The following is a 22357-nucleotide window of genomic DNA, read 5'->3' as shown; positions in this document are numbered from 1 at the left end:
ATGACAATTTCTGTCCAGATAATGATGAGCTGTGTATTTGGTGCGATGCTGTCTCCGCTATGCTGATAGTTTTGTCCTTCTCGGTGGCTCATGTCACAGGGAGGACGCTGCTGTTCAAAAAAGATGACGAATTACTGCAGGGTGTCCTGTAGATCGGAAAACCTGCGGCTAAGTTCCCCTCCGAGTCACTCATCATCCTGACTTGTAAATATATCGCCGTTACTTCACTGTCGCTGGGTCAAAATCCTGGAACTTCCTTCCTAACAGCACTGTGGGTGTACCTACACCACACGGAATGCAGCGGTTCAAGAAATCAGCCCACCACCACCTTCTCAAGGGCAACTCGGGATGGACAAAAAATTCTGGCCCAGTCAGCGAAGCCAACATCCCATGAATTAACTTTAAAAATTATGATCTTCACGACATTGTTTCCATCTAAGAGGATGTTTTTTTTTCTATTCAGATAATCATACAGCGATAGTGAAGAGGAAGTGGCCACTTAGGACATTGCGCCTGTGCCAGTTCTTTGGGGTCAATGGGCTGAGGGAAAGGGGAAAGCATTAGCTGGGATGTGTTTGCAGCATTTACAGCTTGTGTCCGTCTGTGAATAAACAGCATATCAGAGATTTGTTGAAGATTGAATTTTTGCATTGGAAGCAAGAAACTGATGTAAATAACAGACATGATTGTGGGTAACCTTTGGCATTAATGAGAATGTAAATAGCAGAGGATGGTTTCGATCCTTCGACCTCTGGGTTATGGGCCCAGCACGCTTCCGCTGCGCCACTCTGCTGCTTGGTCAGTAATGTCTACTGTTCCATTATGGTATTAAAGTGCTTCCCATGTTTAGAATATATTTCCTGCTGTGGAATTGTGCTCTCTGGTGTTGAGAAATGTTCTTTGTTGTTGTGTCAAATGCTTCCCTGCAGTACAAACGTGTTCCCGGTTGTATAAATATGATGGCCGAGCCAGCGAATCCCATATCCATTGAATTTTTAAAAAAGTTCCGCTCTGTTGCACTTCTCAGCTCTGGCCAGTAGATGTCAGCACATTCAGAGAGCGACAGAACAGACAAGAACCGTTCACATTTTATTGGACGGCGAAGGGAGGTTTTTGGAATTACTAAAGGAGGAGGTGACATTTCATAATATTTTGTTATACCAAGCAGAAGTTATAATGTTGTACTAAACGTCAGACCGTTGTTTTGTATTTGAGAGTCTGATACATTCTTCACTGCCCTTTTCTGGCCAATTTTGTGAACGTGGGATTTAATGTCTATGTCACTCACTGGTACTGTGTGAAACTGAGAGACGTTCTGAACCTGTCAGTCTTGGTTACTGTATGTGAATGTGGAGACATTGTCAGTGGAACTGCCAATGTGTTTGGATTTATTCTGACAGTCACTCTCTTGGACAGTATATTTGTGTTATATTCCATTCCTATCTGTATCAGTATTTTCTGATATTGAGACAGGTGGGTTACATTGTGAAACTGTCAGTGGAACTGTATGTGTAGAAGGATTTTGCTCTATCAGTCAGCTTCTGATGCTGAAAGTGAGTGTTGGAGTCATTTCGTGTCTCTCATTCTCTGGTACAATATACCTGTGTCATATTCAGACTGCATATTGCATTTTCTGGTATTGTATGAGTGTCTGGACACTTTTTGAGCCTGCCAGTAGAACTGCAGGTGTGCAAGTGTTTTGTTCTCAGTCACACTCTGGTAATGCAAATGAGTTTGGGACTCATTCTGAATCTCTTACTGGTCTCTGTGTGTGTGTTTAACTCTATCAGTCAGTACTTCTGTACGTGAACATGGAAATCATTCTGAATCTGAAGTCTTTGGTGCCCTTTTTTTATTCATTCGTGGGATGTTGGCTTCGCTGGCTAGGCCAGCAGTTATTGTCCATCCTTAATTGCCCTTGAGAAGGTGGTGGTGAGCTACCTTCTTGAACCACTGCAGTGCATGTGGTGCAGGTACATCCTCAGTACTATTCGGAAGGGAGTTCCAGGATTTTGACCCAGCGACAGTGAAGGAACAGCGATATATTTCCAAGTCAGGATTTTGAGTGTAGTATCCACTCTGTATCCGTTACATCCATGTCAGATTCTCGTGACGTGTGTGAGCGTAGCATTCGAAGCAGATATGTCAATGGTACTCTGTATCTGTGATATTGTAAATTGTGGGAATCATATGTTTATTTCATCACTTGGTTCTGTTTGTGAGCTTGAGATTCATTCTGTATCTGTCAGCGGGATTAATTTTACGTCTGTCAAACTTTGGTATTATAAAAAATTGTGAGATTTAATTGGTGTTTTTCAATCATCGGTATTGTATGTGAAAGTGGAGTTTATTGTCTGTGGATTAGTGTGTGGTCTTCCATTTGTATCCGTCAGCATCTGTTACTCTATGTGATGCTTGGACTCTTTCTATATCTCTCAGTGGTACAATTGGTGTGTCATATTTCTTTAGTATCACTCAGATTCAGCTATTGTGAGTGAGTGCAGTGAACAGACTGTATCTTTCAGCATCTGGCACTGAAAATGTGCTTGAGAATTATTCTCTGCTTCTGTGTGAGTGTGGGATTCATTATATAACTTTCAGTCTCTGGGACTAATTATAAGTTTGGATTCATTCCACATACATTTCCAGCAGAACAACAGGCCACTGATATGATAGGTTTAAAGCAAACAACGTGTGTCAGTTTTGGCTGAGTATTAAACCTTTGTCACTGTGAACACAATTGTGAAAGATAATGTATCCTTCAATCTGATCCTGGATTGGTCCGCAAGTGTAACTCCAGCTTGTACGAAATGATTTGATATGTGGCATTCAGTCTGATTCTGAGTCAGAATTTCCACACAAATGCAAAATGGAGCTCAGTCCTGAATTGGTAAAGTATCTTTAATTTGACACTGTGTGAGGATTGAGAATTAGCATGTAGTTTATAGCTCAATCAATACTCATCAAATTAATATTGTATCTCAGTTTCGTAATCAGGGTGAGTTTTAACTAGAGTCTGAGTTTCTATCTCAGGGTATACTTGCTTTCAGAATATCTCAAACTGATAATGTAATTGAGATTTGGATTTGCATCTAATGTATGTGTCAGGAAACAATGTGGGAATAATACTGCAATTTATAAACTAATAATGTGTGCAAATATTGGACTGCTGCATAATATGAATCTCAGTGTACATTATCAAGGTTAAGCCTGTAAACTTGAGACTGGAAACATGCATCAGTTTTATTTGACATTTAGTTTGTAGCTGAGGCTGTAATCTTGTGGGATTGACCTGCTAAAAATTGGATCGTGGGTGAGAATTTGGACCATCCGTCTGTGGTGCTGAGTCGAGGTAACATTGGAACAACGTCTACCTCTCCTGCACTGTTTGATTGATGGATGGAAAGTGTGACTCTGGAACTATTTCTGCTGTCTGAGACTGTGAAATTGATGACCTGTCTGTGTCTCTGCGCTCTGTCATTGATAATGTACGTACTGTGTGGGAGGAGCTGGCCGGAATCTTCATTCTAACTTGGCTGGAGGAAACACCACGTTTATTCTGGTTCCTTCAATTATTTGCCTGTTGGAAAAAAGTACATTTTAGGACTCAAGTACAGGTGGGGTGGAAGATACACATTCCATCAGTTTGACATGTATAAATAATTATTGTGAATGGTTTGAGAGGCTTTAGTCAGGCTCTAGCTCTGATTGGTCAGTCCATTCTCAATCTAAATCTTCAACCAATCGGAGAGCCAGGTAACAGGAATTGGAAGTGCCGATTGGTTTATATTTTCAAATTCGAAAAGCCCGCCAATAGAAGGAAAAAAAGATAATAGCCGAACGGCTTAATTTCCAGGCAATTTTAGTCTCACACTTTCGGAGCTGTAATATTGCATTTTGCGTCACAGAATCCTGGCGCTATTTTAGGAAGATATTAAATTTGTCAATATCTTATCTGTAACCGGCGGTAACAAAGCAGCGATTTAAAACAGAGCCAATCTCAGCTCACTGGAAAGGCAATAACATAGGTTACCAACCGACTCCTTCACACAGGCTTCACCGGGACAGAGAGAAACGGCTGATTTCTGATCCTGTCCCCTGAAAGCGGCCGGCAATGTTACAATCGGAAGAGCGGAGCGCTCCAGCAGCCACACGCTCAGCATAGCTGCTCTTTCTCAGGAGCCTGTGAACACGGCCCGCGGGGAGCTGCAGTCCAGCCCGGGAGGAGGGAGACTTGGCTTTCGCTTTGTCCTGGGCTCTACCGCCGGTCTTTCTACAATCTTACACACACTTACACCACGAATGAAGTATTCCTCCCGCACTCACCCATCTTCTGGGGAATGTAGTCGGCCACTTCTGAATGGTCAATGTGTTCGGAATCTCATTGGGTGGCTTTCGTAACCAATCAGAGAGCAGCCTATTTCACCAACTTTCAACGGTCAATGAGAAAATGGGCGGGAGATTGACTGAGCCAAACTGGCAGAGCTGAAACGGGTTTTCAAATTGAACATTAGCGCCAATGTATTTGAGAATGGCTGAAAAAAAGAGACATGGCAAAGCTTTTCCTTCTGCACTCAACAGGACACTCCCAAGAAAACCAATATAAGGGGAAGATAACAATTTATACTGATAGAGAATATACTTCAGGGTGGAAAGTGACGGTCTTAGGCCCGGTCATGAGCTTGTGTGATACACAGCGCGAAATGATCTGATCAGGGTAGCCATTACCCTGCAGGATGCCTTTGATGAGGCCGATTTCAGCATCAAGCTTGCACGGTGAGCAAATGGCTCGGGCCCTATTTACAAGGTCGCCGATGAGACCAATCTTACAGAGCGTGGGACTGTAAGAATCCCAACGCGTATATTGACCAGTGAAGGTCGGTTTGCGGTAAACCTGGTAGAGAATCCTCTGGAAGATTTCTCAACTAGTGTGTCAAGGGAGGGGAGTTATTTTGACTGCTCCATTTCATAGGTGAATTTGAGCGCAGGATGGAGCCCATAAAGTCGTGTAAGGAAATTGTTACATGCAGCTGCGGATTTAAATATAGCAAACGTATCATCCACATATCGGAAATATGCGAGAGGGAGCAGGTGAGGCGTCTATCCACCCAAGACCCGAGTTTTACGATCGAAAAACGTGAGTGATGAAAACGTTAGATCTACTTTACTTCGTTTGTCCATTATTTTCTTGTTGGAAATCTTCCCACACTTTCTGTTGTTCTTTATCTCATTTTGGAAAGCACAGAGATTAACTCCGCGGGCCTGGAATTGTGGTCTGACCACGGGTAAGGCTGAAAATAAATCACTACTGCGATGGCCGGGAATCGAACCCGGGTCAACTGCTTGGAAGGCAGCTATGCTCACCACTATACCACCATCGCCCACTTCTTCAAATTACAGTCAGCATTTACAGTACCGCGAAACACACTATATCTTTGGCATCTTGTGCCTGATTGATAAACTGTTTTGCAATAATTCTCACCATGTTTATGTTGTTTCACACTCATTTAAAATGCCCCCAAATAAGTTACCTCTTTGCACGTCTCACGTGCAGCCAGCAGAGGGCACCAGTCCACAATAAATTGGCTCCTGCTGTTTCTGTGGACACATCGAGACAGGAAAAGGTCTGTTGCTGCCCGGGGAACGGGCCGTGAAACAGACAAAGATAGTGACCAACTACAACGGCTCCATGTAGATATCCATAAAGTTCCGAACAATAAAAAAATGCAACTTATCCTGGAAGGGATGATGAAGTTCACTCACTTTCTGATACTGCGTGTGAGTGTGGGATGCTCATGTTGAGTGTGGAACTCAGTCTGGATGTGTCAGTTTCTGGTGTTGAATGGGAATGTGGGAGTCACTCTCAATATCTGGGACTCTTTGCAACATATTCTGCATCTGTTAGTCTTTGGTGCTGAATGTGAGAATGGGTTTAATTCTGTCACTGTCAGGCTGTGGGAATCTGTGTGAGTGTTAGATACATTGTGTAACTCTCAGTCCCTGATTTTGCCCACAACGTTGTCCATCCCTAATTGCCCTTGTTAATCGAGCATTTAAAATGGGCTGTGGCTCTGGGGTCTGGAGTCAAATGTCGGCCAGACCAGGTAAAGGACATTAGTGATGGGTGGATTTTGACGACAATCGCCAATGGTTTTGTTAAAAGAAAAATACTGCGGATGTTGGAAATCCAAAATAAAAACAGAAAATGCTGGAAAAACTCAGCAGGTCTGTCAGCATCTGTGGAGAGAGAAACAGAGTTAATGTTTCGAGTCTGTATGACCCTTCTTCAGAGCTAAAGAGAGGTACAAATGTGATGACATTGATACTGTTTAAGGGGTGGAGCAGGTGAAGCTGGATAGAAGGTCAGCAATGGGTGGCGGCTAAGGAGAAATTGACAAAAATGGACTGGACAAAAAGGCAAAGGGAGCGTTAATGGTGGTGGTAAGGGCTAAAGGAGGTGCTGATAGTGGCATAAAGCTAAGAAAGCAGAATGTGTTACTAGCAGAACAAGGGTAAGCACTCTGTGAAAGAACAACATGGCACAAGTAACTGATGGCCCTTTTGGGGAAGGGGGCCGTGGTTGGGTAAAAAGGATGGATAAAGGGATAAAAAGGGAATAAAACAATGAATAAAAATGAGGATAAGTGGATAAAAAATAATTTAAAATAAAATGGGGATTGAAGGAGGGGTGAAGATAGAGGAGAGAGTTCCTGGTCTGAAGTTGTTGAACTCAATGTTAAGTCCGGAAGGCTGTTAGGTGCCTAATCAGAAGATGAGGTGCTGTTCCTCCAGTTTGCATTGGTCTTCACTGGAACGTTGCAGGTCAAGGATGGACATGTGGGCATGAGAGCAGGATGGTGTGTTCGAATGGTAGGCGACAGGAACATCTGGGTCATGCTTGCAGACAGACCGAAGGTGTTTCACAAAACCGTCATCCAGTCTGCGTTTGGTCTCTCCATTGTAGAGGAGGCCGCATTGGGAGCAGCGAATGCAGTAGACCAAATTGAAGGAGGTGCAAGTGAAGCTCTGCTACACCTGAAAGGAGTGTTTGGGCCCTTGGATGGTGAGGAGGGAGGAGGAAAAGGGGCAGGTGTTGCACCTTATACAATTGCATGGGAAGGTGCCCATGGGAAGGGGATGAGTTGTTGGGAATGATGGAGCAGAAGACCAGGGTGTCCATGAGGGAACAGTCCCTACAGAATGCTGACGGGGGTGGGGGCTGGTGAGGGGAAGATATGTTTGGTGGTGGCTTCATGATGTCGTTGCCGGAAATGGTGGAGGATGATCCCTTGAATGCGGAGGCTGGTGGGGTGAGAAGTGCGGACAAGGGGGGTCCTATCATGGTTCTGGGGGGAGGGGAAAGTGTGATGTCAGAAGCGGGGGAGTTGGGTCGGACACGGTTGAGGGCCCTGTCCATCACAATGGGTGGGAAAGCTCGGTTATGGAAGAAGGAAGACGTGTCAGAAGCGGTGTTTTAGAAGGTGGCATCATCTGAACAGATGCGACGGAGTTGAAGGAACTGAGAGAATGGGATGGTGTCCTTACAGGAAGCAGAGTGTGAGGAGCTGTAGTCGAGGTAGCTGTGGGGGGCAGTGGGCTTGTAATGAATATTGGTGGACAGTCTATTACCAGAAATGGAGACAGAGAGGTCAAGGAAGGGAAAGGAAGTGTTGGTGATGGGCCATGTGAAGGTGATAGAGAGGTGGAAATTGGAAGCAAAATGGATAAATTTTTCCAGGTCCAGATGAGGCCATGAAGTGGCACCGAAACAGTCATCGATGTGGTGAAAAGAAGAGTTGTGGGAGGGGGCCTGAGTAGCACTGGAACAAGGAATGTTCCACATAGCCCATAAATAGACAGGCGAGGTAGAGGTCAGTACGCCAGACAACAGCAGCACTGCTCTTGTCGGCAGGTTTGATAACAAAGTCAGGGTTGGACCTAAGAGAACGGAGTGCAGCAAGTTCAGAAGGTGACAGGTTAGAGTGGGTGAGAGGAACAGAGAAATTGAGACGGCCATTGTCACGCTGACAGTTCTCAATGAAAAGATCAAGAGCAGGTGAGAGGCCAGAGGGAGGGGCCCAGGTGGAAGAAGAATCCTGGAGGTGGGTGAAAGGATTCGTTGAACAGGGGGAGGACTCCTGCCCAAAGAAGTGAGCACGGAGACGAAGGCGGCGGAAGAAGAGTTCAGCATCGTGCCGAGCCCAACATTCATTAAGGTGAGGGCGTAAGGGTATGAAACTGAGTCCTTTGCTGAGTACAGAACATTCAGCATCAGAGAGGGGAAGGTCAGAGGGTACGGTGAATACACGGCAAGGGCTGGGATTAGAAGGCGGGATGGGGTCAGAGGGATGGGAAGGGATGGAGGGTCCTGGATGGGCGTTGGTATCAATCGGTTGTTGGAGCTTGCGTTCCTTAACAACTGAAAGGAAAAGTTTCTTATTAAGGCGTCGGATGAGATGAAGAATAAAATGAAACCGGGGACAAGGACAGCTTTGAGATAGGATGAGTCGGTGCTGCTGGAGGGAGAGGTCGAGTGTGTTCATATGGCGGCACATGGCACTGAGTGTGGATCTCAGGATGTGGCAAGAACAGCAGTCCGAGGAATGTTTTAAGTCCTGAAGATACCTGTAATACTGGGAGGATTCGAAACATGAGGGATGGAGCTTTAGTTGGAATCCATGTGGGGTAAGTCGGAGACGGAGACAGTCACTGAGGAAGGAAACAATGAAGGTGAACAGGACGAAAGAGACAAATGGAAATCCTGTCGGACAGAAGAGTAGTCCTTCTTCAAGGTGGGCATTCCTGGAAGAGAAGTGGCAGTGAATTAAACACTAAGATAAAAGCAAAATACTGCTGATGCTGGAAATCTGAAATAAAAACAGAAAATGCTGGAAAAACTCAACAGGCCTGACTGCATCTGTGGAGAGAGAAACAGAGTTAACATTTCTAGTCTGTATGACCCTTCTTCAGAGTCTTATTGTCCATGACATCTTTGTCAATCTCTCGTTAGCCCCCACCTATCACTGACCTTCTTTCCAGCTTCACCTGCTCCGCCCCCTTAAACAGTATAAATTTCATCACATTTCTACCTCTCTTTATCTCTGAAGAAGGGTCATACAGACTCAAAACGTTAACTCTGTTTCTTTCTCCACAGACAATGGTTTTGTGATTATCAACAGACTTTTGATTCCAAGTTTCACCATTGCCATGGTGGGATTCGAAGCCAGGTCCCTCTGGAATACTAGTCCAGTGACAATAACACTGTGCCCCCACCTCCCCATCTAGCAGAGTGGCTCAGCGGAAGCGTGCTGGGCCCATAACCCAGAGCTCGATGGATTGAAACCATCTTCTGCTATTTGCATTTTCATTAATGACTGTGGGATTCATTCTGTCTCTATCAGACTTTGATTCTGAACGTGTGCTCATGATTCCTCTGTGTCTGTAAGTCTGCGCTACTGTGTGAAAGTCTGATTCATTCTCTATTTCTACATCTCAGTCTGTTTGAAATTCATTCTGTATCTACTGGTCAGTTATACTGTGTGAGATGTGGGATTCATTCTGCATTTGTCTGTCTCTGGTGCTGTCTGTGTATTGGGCAGTTTGTCCATGCCTGGTAACGTATAGGGTTTGTCCAGTAGTTCACCATGTCCAGTTTTGTGTGTGAATGTGGGGTTTATTTTATTGTTCTCAATCTTTGATGTTGCTTATGACTCTGGGATTAATTCTGGATCTGTACTCAATAGTTATCTCAGGCATGGTGTTGTAAATGATTCACATCTTAATACCTGTCAGGAAGGAAACCTCTCATCCCAATCCTCACCCAATTTGGCTTATGTGTGATCTTAGAACCAATCACAATAATTAGGTTAACCCTGAACTGCAGTCTACAATGTGAAATAAATGGTTTTGCCGACCACTCTTGAGATACCTATTAAATACAGATATGGAAGTAAAGTACCCTCACATACAGCTCCCGAGTCACATGGATAGAGTATGAATCCCACTTACACACGCAGTTCCAGTAACCGAGTGATATACAATTAATCGCACAGTAATTCTCTGCCCCAGATGTAGACATATATTAAAATACATTATTCCAAATTCCCATTCAGTACCAGATTTTGACAAATACAGAATGAACCCTGCACGCACATACAGACACACACAAAGATAGTGACTGATACAGGATGTGACACAAATTCACATGCAGTACCAGGGAATAACAGTTAAATATTAAATCCCGCCATCAATTCCAGTACCGGAAAATAATGCACACAAAATGAATGTTACTGACATTCATTAACAGAGATTGTAAGATACAGAATGAATCCCATAGCCCTGTTCAGTTCCAGATACTGACAGATGCAGAATGAATTGCAACTACTCACACTGAAAAACACAATTAGTTCCACATTGACATGGAATATAAAACACTGGCAGATGTTGAATGAATCTCAAGCTGACAGTCAGTAACAGATACTGATGGAAAAAAAAAATCACTCACTCTTATTCAGAGTGGGAGACTAAAAGATAAATAAAAGGATATTCACACTCAGATAGAGTACCAGAGACTGACTTTCAGAACCCGAACCACTCACACATCATACCAAAGACTGAAATACACCAAATAAATCACTCACTAAGGGGCAATATCATAGCAAACAAAATAAGGTCAGAGGCCTGACCTTCTGCCTAACTAGATTTTCCTGCCTACACCCCATATCCATTGATTCACTGAATAACCTGTCTGCATCATCCTTAAATATATTCATGGATGAAGCATCCATATTTCACTAGGAGAAGTATTAATATTCACACGCTGAGAGTGCAGAATTTCTCCAAATTTCAGTCCAAAATGATCAACCCCTTATGCTGACATGGTGCCCACATGTTCTAGATTCAGGTGAATCGATAATGGAAAGTAGGGAAATGCTGGATGAAGTAAACAGGTATTTTGCTTCGTTCTTCACTGTAGAGGACACAAGTAACATCCCAGAAATAGCTGTAAATCAGGAAATGGAAGGGAGGGAGGAACGTGGGGAAAATTCCAATCACCAGGGAAGTGGTATTGAGCAAATAGTTGGGGCTGCAGGCTGACAAATCCCCAGGTCCAGATGTGCTTCACCCTAAGGTCTAGAAAGAAGTGGTTAGTGAGATTGTTGATGCACTGGTTTTAATTTCCCAAAGTTCCTTAGATTCAGGGAAGGTTCCATTAGATTTGAAAATAGCAAACATAACTCCTTCATTCAAAAAGGGAGGGACACAGAAAGCTGAAAACTATAGGCCAGGTAGCCTAACATCTGTCACAGGGAACATTTTAGAAGCTATTAAGGAAGTTATAGCAGGGCAATTAGAAAAATTCAAAGGTCAACATGGCTTTGTGAAAGGGAAATCATGTCCAACCAATTTATTGGAGATCTTTGAAGGAGTCACATGTGCTGTGGATGAAGGGGAACCAGTCCATGTACTGTACTTAGATTTCAAGAAGGTATTTGATGAAGTGCCACATCAAAGGTTATTGCATTAAATAAAAGCTCATGGTGAAGTGGGTAACATATTGGTATGGATAGAAGATTGGTTAGCTAACAGGGTGCAGAGAGTTGGCATAAATGGGTCTTTTTATGGTTGGCAGGATATGATGAGTGGTGTGTCACAGGGATCAGTGCTGGGACCCCAGCTTTTTACAGTTTAAAAAATGACCTGGATGAAGGGACCGGAGGAATGTTTGCTAAATTTGCTGATGAGACAAAGTTGGTAGAAAAGTAAATTGTGAAGAGGACATAAGGAGGCTACAAAGTGACATAGATAGATTTCGTGAGTGGGCAAAGATCTGGCAAATGGAGTATAAGGTCGGCAAATGTGAAATCGTTCCTTTTGGCCAGGAAGAATAAAAAATAAGCTTATTATCTAAATGGTGAGAGATTGCAGAGCTCTGAGATTCAGAGGGATCTGGGTGTCCTGGTGCATGAATCACAAAAGGTGAGTGTGCAGGTAGAGCAGGGAATTAGGAAAGCTAATACAATGTTATCATTTATTGTGAGGGAAATTGACTCCAAAAGTAGGGAGGCTGTGCTTGAGTTGTACACGGCATTGCTGAGACCTCTTCAGAAGTATTGTATACAGTACTGGTCTCCTTATTTAAAGAGAAATGTACATATGTTAGAAGCAGTTCAGAGAGGGTTTACTAGACTAATACCAGGAAAGGGGGCGGGGGGTGGTTGTCTTATGAGGAAAGGCAGGACAGGTTAGGCTTGTATCCACTGGAATTTAGAATAGTAATTGAAACCTTTCAGGTCCTGAGGGGTATTGACAGGGTGGATGTGGAGAGGATGTTTCCTCTTGTGGGAAAATCTAGAACTGCGGGTCACTGTTTAAAAATAAGGGGTCACTCATTTAAGACAGATATGAGGAGAATGTTTTCTCTCAGAGGGTTGAGAATCTTTGGAACTGTCTTCCTCAAACGGCAGTGAAAGCAGGGTCTTTGAATATTTTTAAGACGGAGCTGGATAGTTTCTTGATTAACAAGGGGGTGAATGGTTATTGGGGAAGGCAGGAATGTGGGGTTGAGGTTACATTCAGATCAGCCATGAGCTTACTGAATGGCGGAGCAGGCTCGAGGGGCCGGGTGGCCGACTCCTGCTCCGAATTCATATGTATGTCCGTATTCCATAGTCAGGACAAACAACCTCTCAGTGTCTAACCTGTCAAGCTCCATTGTAATCCTGCACGCGTGGATGAGATCACTTCCACTTCCAATAACCAGAGAATATGAAAACAATTTACACTGCTTTTCATCATTGGACAAACGTCTCATCACAGCGACCAATTATTTTATGACCTCCAATGTAAATATATCCTTCCTTAGATATGGAGACAAAAAACAGTGCCAAATGCTGCATGTGTGGTCTCAGCAAAACCGTATGGAAGTGTAGTAAGTCTTCCTTACTGTTGTACTCCAAACCCCTTCTCATAAAGTCTAACATGCTAGCTGCCTTCCACATTGATTTCTGGATGCTATCTTCCCATGATCCATATACAAGTTCACTCAAATCTCTCTGAACATCAGGATTTACAATTTCACCTGGAGAACAACAGACTGTCAGACACAGAAATAATACAATGCTCACAGGCAGTAATGGAGACTGACAGCTTGAGAATGGTTCTCATGTTGACAGTGTCACAGATTGGCAGATACAAAATGTATGAAATATTACCAAAGAGTGCCAAGGACTAACAGTTGGAAAATGACTGCCAAACTCACACAGATCACGTTTCAGAGTGAAACAAATTCAATGTCATGCTGACATAGGCCAGGAGAGACGAGAAACTGATGTACAGAATTAATGTAATCCTGACACAGGACTGGTGAGTGATAATTAAATAACCAATCACACACTCAGGTAAAGCACCAGAGTTGGATAAACCCAGTAAAGCCAGAGGGATAAACCCAGTAACTACAGACCAGTTAGTCTAATGCTGGTGGTGGGGAAAGGTTTAGAGAATTCAATAGATTATTGAATCAAGGACAAAATTCATTGTCACTTGGTAGAACATGGGTTGATAAATGACAGCCAGCACAGATTGGTAAACAGAAAATTATGACTGAAATACATAATGAAGTTATTTGATGAAGTTTCAGACAACATTGACCAGGGGACTGAGGTTGATGAAGTGTGTCCAGACTTGCAAAGGGGTTTGCAAAAATCCCACATCATAGATTTGTTAGTAAAATTCAAGCAGATGGAATACAGGGGCAGTGGCAGCATGGTTACAGAATTGAATAAGGGGAAGAAAGGATAAAGTGGTGGTGAGCGGTGTGTTTTTCAGGGTGGAGGGATACATACACAACTGATTCTCTGTCACGTCAGGCGGCTGTTCTATTCCCATTCCCAGAGCTCTTTTACATTTTAATAACTTCCAGACTATATCCAAGTTTGCTGATGACACTAGTTTAGGTGACATGATTAGTAGTGTAGGTGGGAGCAGCAAGTTTCAAAGCATCACTGACAGATTCAGTGAGTGAAAAAAACCGTGGCCGATGGTGTTCAACATGAGATCATCCATCTTGGAGCAAAGATCAGAGAATTTCCTAAACATCAGAAACGTGGGACTGTGGAGGAGCCGAGAGTGAGGGTGAGAGCTGAGTGAGGCTGGAGGGTGGATAAAGAGCAGCGGCAGAGCAGCCCGAGAGCAGCAGTGAGAGAGAGAGAAGGAGGGAAGAGTGACGGGGGGGGGAATAAAGAGCTGTGAGGGAGAGGTTGGAGCAAACCGGCCACGGTTAAAATAAATAGTCAGAGCATGATAAATAGGAGCTGGAAAATTAAACATTACAATCAGGGTAAGTATAACAGTAAGTGTAAGTATAATAAGAGTATTAGTGCAGAGCAGCTCGAGAGGCATTTAATAAAATTAATAATTTAAACAAGGTACTAATTAGATTCTAAAAGAGGGAATAGAGGTTTGTTTTCGATCATGGATAGGCAGCTGAGACCTGTTGTTTGCAGTTCCTGCCCCATGTGGGAACCTCAGGACACTTCATGTGTCTTGGGGGCCACATGTGCAGGAAGTGTCTCCAGCTGCTTGACAATGATGAAAACGTGGTTTAAAAATGCTGAGGACTGGTGCTTAATATTCACTGATACAAACTGTTCAGAAAATATAGAGAAGGGGAAAAAGGAAGTGGGTTAGCGGGACTGATTAAGGAAATCACTGTAATATTGGGAAGAGACAATGTCCTTGACCGGAAATGGGCAGAATTCATTTGTTAGAGCTGAGAAATAGTCAGGGGATGATCAGACTCATGGGGATATTAAATCGGCCTCCAAATAGTGAGAGAGAGATAGAGGGGCAAATCTGCAGGGAAATCACAGAGGTGTCTAAGAACATAGGAAGATATGAATTAGGAGCAGGAGGAGGCCACTTGGCCCCACGAGCCTGCTCCACTATTCAATGAGATTATGGCTGATCTGATTGTAACCTCAACTCCACATTCGTGCCTGCCCGTGATAAGATTTCACCACCCCCCCACACCCTTGCCTATCGAAAACCTATCAACCTCTGCCTTAAAAATATTCGAAGACTCTGCTTCCAGCACCATTGAGGACGAGAGTCCAAAAGACTGAAGACCCTGTCAGAGAAAAAAAATTCTCATCTGTCTCAAATGGGCAACCCCTTATTTTTAACCAGCGACAAGAGCTGTAGAGTGGTGATATCCAGGGGTTTCTGAAATGTGTTCAGGAGACCTTCCTCGACCAGAATGTTCTCAGTCCAGTTAGGAAGGAGGCATTGCTGGATCTGGTGCTGGGGAAGGAGGTGGGCCAAGGTTGGCCACGTGAACCAAGTGTCTGTGGGTGGACCCTTGGGTAAGAGTGATCATCGTATCACAAGCTTGAGATGAGCAAGGAGCAATCAAAAGTAGAACTTCTAAATTGGAAGAGGACTAACTTCAATGTGAGGAGAGGGGGTTTAGCCAGAGTAAAATGGAACCAAAGACTGACAGGGACATCTGTAACAGAGCAATGAGTGATCTTTCAGGAGGAGATGTTTCAGGTACAGACTAGGTACATTCCAATGAAGGGGGAAAGGGAGGGTAACCAAAACCAGAGCTCCTTCGATGAAGAAGAAGATAGAAAATATGATGAAACAATGAAAAGACTGTATGATGCATGTCAGATGAATTCTTCAAGCGAGAACTAGGTGACTTTTATTATACAAGACTGTGGAATTAACTCTCTACCTGTCTATCTCTGTTATTGTGGGTGAATCTAGAATTAACTAATTCCAAGTATCTGTCAATCTGTACATGAGTGCACAATTACCTCTCTATCCGTCAGTCTCTGTTACTGCATTTCTGGGTGGAATTACCTCCCTGTCCATCTTGTTAGTGTATGTTAGGGTGGAATTAATTCTGTCTCTGTTATTCTGTATGACTGTTTGTGAATGGGGCAGTAATTCTCTGTTTATCTCTATTATTGCATGTGAGAGTGGAATTAACTGTCAGTCTTTGTTACTGTATATGAGTGCAGCATTATCACTTTCTCAGTCTCTATTGCCGTAATTGAATAAGGAATTAACACTCTCTCAGTTTCTGTGACTGTGCATGAATGCACAATTAACTCTACATTAGTCTCCGTTACTTTATATCTGTGTGGAATTATTTCTCTATCTGTTGGTCTCTGTTACTGTATGACAGCCTGGGATTAACTCAATCATTTTGTCTCCATTACTGTGTGTCAGTGTGCCACAAACATTGTCAATCTGTTACTGTATGTGAGTGCAGAATTAATACTCTATCAATCAATGTTACACTATGTGTGTGTGGAAATCACTCTCTGTCAATCTATAATAATGTGTGTGTAATTAACTGTCTGTCTGTCAGTCTCTGTTACTCTCTGGCAGTGAGTCAATATCAGATTAGCAAACTGTAACCAGTAGAGTGTCACAGGGATCAGTGCTGGGTTCTCAGGTATTTACAATCTATATTAATGACTCAGATGAGTGGGGAGAGTATCGCCAAATTTTCAGACAATACATAAATAGGTGGAAAAGCAGATTGTGAGGGGGACACAATGAGTCTGCAAGAGGATATAGAAAGGTTAAATCAGTGGGCAAACATTTGGCAGATGAAATACAATGTGGGAAAATTTGATGGGAAGAATAGAAAAACAACACATTATTCAAATGATATATATATTAATGGCCTAGACTGTGGTGTGCAAGGCATGATTTCAAAATTTGCCGATGATACGAAGATTGGAAATATTGTCAACTGTGATTGGGATAGTCTTGAACTTCAAAAGGACATAGACATGTTGTCGGATTGGGCAGGCAAGTGGCAGCTGAAGTTCAATGCAGAGAAATGTCAGGTGATTCATTTTGGTAGGAAAAATATAATAAGACAGTATTAAATAAAGGGAGACCCTCTAAAGGAGGTGCAGGAACAGAGGGACCGCATTGTATATGTACATATGTCACTGAAGATGGTGGGGCATGTTGAGGGAGCAGGTAATAAAGCATATAGTTACTGAGGCTTTATTAAGAGGGGCACTGAGTACAAGATTCCATGATTCTGTGAAGAGTAAGGAGGTCATGTTGAACTTTTATAAGTGACTTTTTAGGCTTCATCTGGAGTACTGTGTCCAGTTCTGGGTGTCATACTTAAGGAAGGATGTTAAGGCATTGGAGAGAGTACACAGAAGATTCACAAGAATGATTCCAAGATAAAGAACTGTAGCAATGGGGACAGATTGGAGAGGTTGGGGCTGTTTTCCCTGGAGAAAAGGTGGCTTAAAGGAGACTTGAGGGATGTATTCAAGATCCTGAGGGGTATGGACAGAGTAAATAAATGACAAATTGTTCCCACTCAATATAACATCAAGAACCAAAAGGCACAGACTCAAAATAATTCCAAAAGGAGTAAATGTGATGTGAGATAGACTCAAAGTTTCATTTATAATTTAATTTTTTTTTCACCCAGAGGGTGGTTGGAGTCTGGAACAAACTTCCTCAAAAGGTGGTGGAGGCAGGTTTGCTTGAGATATTCAAAAGGGAATTGTATTGCTACCTGAAAGTAAAGAACGTGCAAGGTTACGTGGACAAGGGAGGAGAATGGCACTAGGTAGAATGCTCTTTCAGAGAGCCAATGCAGAGTTGATAAGCCGAATGGCCTCCTTCGATGCAGTGATACTGTGGAGAGAGACTGCAGAATGTTGCAGTACAGAGGGATCAAGATCTCCTTGTACATGAATCACAAGAAGTTAATGTGCAGCTGCAGCGAGTAATTAGGAAGGGAAATGGAATGTTGGCCTTTATTCCGGGGGGTGGGGGGGCTGGTGAGGGTGGTGGCAGTTGGGGGGATGCAGGGATGGTAAGGGCATATTCTGGGAGCATATGATGGTGGGTTGAGCGGGAGGGTTACAGCTTCATAAAAGTAGGAAAGTTTTGCTACAGCTACACAGCATTGGTGAGACTACACCGAGAGTCTTGTGTTATATTGTAGTCTCTTTATTTAAAGGGGGATATAATTGCATAGGGGGCAATTCACAGAGGTGCTAGAGTGACTCCTGAGATGATGGAGTTGTCTTTTGAGGAATGTTTAAGCAGGTTGGGCTGATCTGCATAGGAGATTCGAAGAATGAGAGGTGATCTCATTGAAATAAATAAGATTCTGAGGGGGTTTGACAGGGTAGATGTTGAGAGGAGTGTTTCCATTTGTGGGGAAAATAGAACCAGGGGCCACAGTTTAAAAATAAACATCTCCAATTTAAGAAGAAGGTGAGAAGGAATTTCTTCTCTCAGAGCGTCCTTAATCTTTGTAATTCTCCACCTCAGAGAGCAGTGGAGGCTGGCTCATTGCATATATTCACGCTGAGTTAGACAGATTTTTCATCAGCAGAAGAGTCAAGGGTTATAGGGCAGGTGGGAAAATGGGTTTGAGGCCACAATCAGATCAGCCATGGTCTTATTGAATGGCAAAGCTGGCCCGATGGGCTGAATGACCTCCTCCAGCTTCTCTTTCTTATATTTTTAATTTGTCAGTGTGGGATTGACCCTCTGTTTGTCACTGTCTTTAACTGTATTTCAGTGTGGAATTAATTCAGTCTGATCTGCATGTGAGTGTGGAATTGATTCTCTGTCCATCACACACTGAATGTGAGTGTGTAATTTAAATCTCTGTCAGTCTCTTTTACGGTTATGAGAGTGGAACTAACTCACAAACAGCCTGTGATACTGTATGTGAGTGTGGAATTCACTCTTTGTCAGCCTCTTGCTGTATGAGAATATGGAATTAACTCCTTATGTCAGTCTCTGTTACTGTATGTGAGTGTGGAATTAACTCTCTATCGGTCAGTCGCGGTTACTGTGAATGTGGAATTCTCTTTCCCAGTCTCTGTTGTGACATCTGAGAGTGGAACTAAGGACCTGTCAATTTCCATTAATATTTCAGTGAGGAATTAACTTACAACAACAGAGACTGAGTGAAAGTAAGAGAGTTAGTTTCACACTCTCATATTAGTCTGCCTGTGTGACTGTGTGTGAGTGAGGAATAAACAAACAATCTGTCAGGCTCTGTTACTGAGTGTGTGGAATTAACTCTCTATCAGTCAGTCTCTGTTATTGTGAGTGTGAATTCACAGAATCACAGAATTGTTACGCTATAGAAGGAGGCCATTTGGCCCATCATGTCTGCACCGGCTCTCTGAGCATTTTAATTTAGTGCCAATCTCCTGCCTTTTCCCCATAACCCTGCACATTGTTTCTGTTCAAATAATCATCCAATGCCCTCTTGAATGACTTAGTTGAACCGGCCCCAACCACACTTCCAGGCAGTGCATTCCAAAACCTAACTACTCGTTGTGTGAAAAAGTTTTTTCTCACTTCGCATTTGCTTCTTTTGCAAAACACTTTAAAACCATGCCCTCTGGTTCTCGATCCGTTTACGAACGGGAAGTTTCTCTCTATCTACTCGATCCACACACCTCATGATTTTGAAAACTTCTATCAAATCTCCTCTTAGCTTTCACCTCTCCAAGAAAAACAGTCCCAACTTCTCCAATCATTCCTCATAACTGAAGTGTCTCATCCCTGGAATCATTCTCATAAACCTCTTCTGCACTCTCCCCAATGCATTCAGATCCTTCCTATTGTGTTAAGCTTAACTTTCAATCTCTGTCACGTATGCACGCGCGGATTTAGCTTTCTATCCAATCATGTCGGTTACTGTACGTGAGTGTGAAATTAACTCTGTACGATAATCTGTTCCTGTAGGTGAATATAGAATTAACTCTGTCAGATTCTGTCACTGTATCAGAAGGTGGAATTAATTCTGTATTTATCAGTCTCGGTTACTGTATCGGGCCATGGAAAGAACTCCGTTTCAGGCTCTGCTACTTCGCGAAAGTTAATTCCACACTCATCATCTGCCAATCTGTGTTACTGAATATGAGTGAGATATTAACTCTCAGTCTCTGTTAAGAGAGTGAAGAATTAAATCTCTATCATTAAGTCTCTGCTATTGACTGTGGGTGTGGAATTCATACCTTACATGTCAAACTCTTTGCTGTCCATGAATGCAGATTTAATTCTGTACCTGTCAGTATCAATTTTGCTATGAGTGTGGTATTCACTCTCTGCCAGTCTCAGTTACTGTGAGTAAGTGTGAAATTAAATTTCTGATAGTCTTGGTTGCTGTGCGTGATTGTGGAATTGTCTTCCTGTCAATGTCTGTTACTGGATCTGAGTGTGAAATTAACTCTCTGTTAGAGTCTGTTACTGTCAGTGCGTTTGAATAAAAAGTCTAATAATTTGCATTACTGAATGTATGTGGAATTAATTTTCTGTCTGTCTCTGTTACTGCAAGTGTGGCAGAGCAGACAGGAAGACTTTTTATCCCATTGGTGGAAAGGTGGAGAGACAATGGGCACAGATTTAAGGTAACTGGCAAAATAAGCAATGGCAACATGAGGAAAAACCTTGTCATGCAGTGACCGGATAGGAGAAGTGCATGAGAATGTAGTAGAGTCAAGGAATTCAAGAGAGAATTGGATTATTATCCAAAAAGGAAAAACATGCAGGGCTATGTGGAAAAGGCGGTCAAGTGGCAAGAGGTGATTTGCTCCTTCAGAAGGCCAGCAAAGACATAATGGGCAGACTGGCCTCCGTCTGTGTTGTAATCATTCTATCATTCGATGAATTAACTCTGTCAATCTGTCTTACAATATATGAATGTGGGTGGAATTAACACCATCTGTCAGTCTCTGCTGTTACATATAAATGTGAAATATACTTCCTGTCAGTCTCTGTTACTGTACAAGAAACAGTAAATGACCTTTTATCAGAAATGCTTGGGCCCTACTGTTCTCAAAAGTGCTTGCGGTTAAACCCACCACCTTCTCCTCTCTCTACTCTCCAGTTCTAAGTCAGCCAACAAGAACATACCTTCAAAGTAAATGAGGAATGACTTCCACGTCCAATATCCATTCTGCTTCAAAAGTGTTCTTCATTTGTCAGTTTGAGTTTCTGACCTTGGTTTTGTTAACAACACCTGCAATAATTCACTGACAACATCATGTCGATAGTGGCAATCTGAAATAAAGAGAGAAAATGCTGGAAATACACAGCACATCAGACAGCAAATGTGCAGAAAGAAAAGTTCACATTTCGGGTTACTGACAACCTGCAATAAAACACTTACTAACATCTGCCCATGGTGACTGCAGTTCCCACAATTACCTGCATCCCAGAAACGGCTCTATTCAATGCTCTGACTTCCCCGGCATTGAGAGTGTGCATGCTCCCCAGGGCCGGCCCCAGGTCATTCTGAGGTCGAACATATCAGCCAATTTCACCAATATGCTTATGTCCTCTTGAAGTTTAACACTATCCTCCTCACAGTTCACAATACCTCCAAGTTTCATGTCATCTGCAACTTTTGAAATGGTGCCCCATACACCAAGGAGTAGGTCAACAATATTTTTCAGGAAGAGCAGGGGTCCGAACCCCGACCCCTGGATAACTCCACTATAAACTTTTTACAGTCTGAAAAACAACCATTCACCACTACCCTGTTTCCTGTCACTCAGCCAATCCCATATCCATGTTGCTCTGTCCCTTTTATTCCATGAGCTGTAACTTTGTTGACAAGTCTGTTGTGTGAGACTTTATCAAATGCCTTTTGGAAATCCATGTAAACCACATGAACAGCATCACCCTCCCCAACCCTCTCTGTTACCGCATCAAAGGCTCGGTGCAAACGGGAGAAGAAACCGGGAAGCGGCGGCTGGGAGGGGGGAGGCGCTGCACCATCGGTTTCATGGTGAAGTCCCCCGGATCCCGTCGCCGCACGTCCGCCGGACCCGGAGGCTCTGATTCGGACTCTGAGAATCGGTGTTACTGAGGTTGCGCTCGAACAAGCTCAGCTTTAGGGAGCTGTACCGCGCATGCTCGGCGTAGACAGGATTTCCGGTGGACATGGGTGCGCCGGCGCAGTACGGCCCTTCTGCTCGAGATAGGCCGTTTTACATCCCCCAGAGCATTCTGGGAACCGTTTAGCGCCATTTCATTCTAAACAGCGACTCGGGAGGAAACGTTTGTGTTAATCGTTTCTGTGCAAGCTCTATAGAAACAAATCAGTCCCAGTCCCCTTCTCCTTTACAATAGCTTTAAAATATTTTTCCTTCGGTATTTACTCGTTTCACTTTTGAAAGTTTATTTTGATTCGGCTTTCACCACCAATTACGGCAGAGGGTTTAAGACCGCAACAACTCTCTGCCTTACAAAGAAATGACAAGGGATGATCCATTAAATGTGAAAGATGGTGGGGAGGATGGTGAGGACAAGGGAAACCTATTGGTGTTCT

At 43.2% G+C, this 22357-nt stretch overlaps 1 non-coding gene across 1 annotated transcript; it reads right to left on the bottom strand.

Annotated features, from left to right (window-relative positions):
- Window positions 1-5309: 5309 nt before the first annotated feature.
- On the bottom strand, window positions 5310-5381 carry trnag-ucc (transfer RNA glycine (anticodon UCC)). The gene has a single exon. It is a non-coding gene; the product is annotated as a tRNA-Gly (tRNA).
- Between the last annotated feature and the right edge of the window lie 16976 nt (window positions 5382-22357).

This window comes from Cetorhinus maximus, chromosome 31 (genome assembly GCF_964194155.1).
Source record: "Cetorhinus maximus chromosome 31, sCetMax3.hap1.1, whole genome shotgun sequence".
Taxonomy (NCBI): Eukaryota; Metazoa; Chordata; class Chondrichthyes; order Lamniformes; family Cetorhinidae; genus Cetorhinus; species Cetorhinus maximus.
The sequence above is the reverse complement of the archived record's forward strand: the minus strand, read 5'-3'. Positions and strand labels throughout refer to the sequence as shown.